The 1,388-nt window shown below is 56.5% G+C and overlaps 1 pseudogene across 1 annotated transcript; it reads right to left on the bottom strand.

Annotated features, from left to right (window-relative positions):
* Positions 1–424: 424 nt before the first annotated feature.
* LOC308515202 (TCF3 fusion partner-like) lies at positions 425–1,184 on the bottom strand (annotated as a pseudogene). The gene has a single exon. The product of its transcript is annotated as a TCF3 fusion partner-like (transcript).
* Between the last annotated feature and the right edge of the window lie 204 nt (positions 1,185–1,388).

Genomic DNA, 1,388 nt, shown 5'->3' with positions numbered 1-1,388 from the left:
AACATGCTGGTTGTTAAGGGCTGATTTGGGTAATCAACAAAATGTATGTTAAAACCCTAATCCCCAGAACCTCAGCATGTACCTGTATATGGAGAGAAGATCTTTAAAGAGGGGATTACATTAAATGGAGTCAGTTCCAGTGGGACTCTTAGCCCATCTCACTGAAGTCCTTATAAGAAGAGGAATGTTGGGGTCCTGCCCCAGCAGGTCCAGGGGTTCCCAAAGGTGTGGATGGAGTCGGCGAAGAAGGAATGACACAGAGGCAGCGTTCAGGTGATCATCATAGTCAGGTTCTCTTTTTATTGTCCTTTTACATCTATATTTATACTATTTGATCCTATAAGCATGCCCCTATAAGTTTTTTTTTTTTTTTTTTTTTTTTTTTTTTTTGCCAAGGAGAGCATGGGGTCCTTTAATTGGGGGGTCAGTCAAAGGGGGAGCTGTCTAGGGTGGGGTAGGGCAGTAGGTTGTCTGGCCCCCGAGAAACCCAACTTGAGTCCAGAGACTCGACTGCTTTGAAGCCAAAGTCTTCCTCCACCTTTATCTGCACGGGTGCCAGCTCCAGAGTCAGCAGGACTCCCGCCCAGCGCCCTTCCTGCGGCGCTCGCCGCCTCTTCCACCTGCTGGGCCCCTTGCCAGGGGCCAGGCTGCTGGCTTCTGTGGGCGCTGGCGTCCTCCTGGGCGGGGACAGACCCTCTTTCTCTGGAGGCTCGTTCTCAGCGTTGCCTGGGATGGGGCGTCTGTGCCCTGGCTGCCCTCGCCCTCCAGTAAGATGGTGAACTGGCTGGCCCGGTAGTTGTCACCGTAGGAGTCCAGCACCCTCATGAGGAACCTCCGCTCCTGCGGGAGTCTCCGCGTTATCCTCTGTATCTGATGGAGCCTGTTCAGGACCCGCTCCTTCGCCTGCTCGATCTCCCTGCAGCGCCGACCCAGCGCCTGGTACTTCCTGCGATTGAGTTCCCGTTGGTGCCCCGCCAGCCTCGGGCCGCCTCCTCCTCTTCATCTCGCTCCGGGAGGCTGGAGCTGCCCAGACCCCCAGACATGAACTCCACTTCGGTCTCAAGCTCACGCTCCAGGATGTGACCACCGAGCAGCGGAGGCAGCACCAGCTCTGAGCAGGGAGGTGCTGAGAACTCCTCAAAGCCCACGGCTGCCATGGCCCCCTCTCTCTGCTCCAGCTCCATTTCTCCCTGGCTCCTGGTGCAGAACTTCCAACCTTGCAAACCTCTAGGTTAAAGTGGCTTCCCAAAGGACAGGCCCCATTCGACTTCACGGCCAGGCACCCAGGCCCCGGCCGCTAAGCCTCCTGGGAGTTGTAGTTCTCTATTTCCTGCTGCCTCCCTCACCCCATCCCCACTCCGAGTCCCGGCTGAAAGGCCCTGCTTGCT

This window comes from Myotis nattereri (assembly GCF_964212035.1).
Source record: "Myotis nattereri genome assembly, chromosome: 3".
NCBI lineage: Eukaryota > Metazoa > Chordata > Mammalia > Chiroptera > Vespertilionidae > Myotis > Myotis nattereri.
Note: the sequence above shows the minus strand (reverse complement) of the source record. Positions and strands in the feature narration are given on the sequence as shown.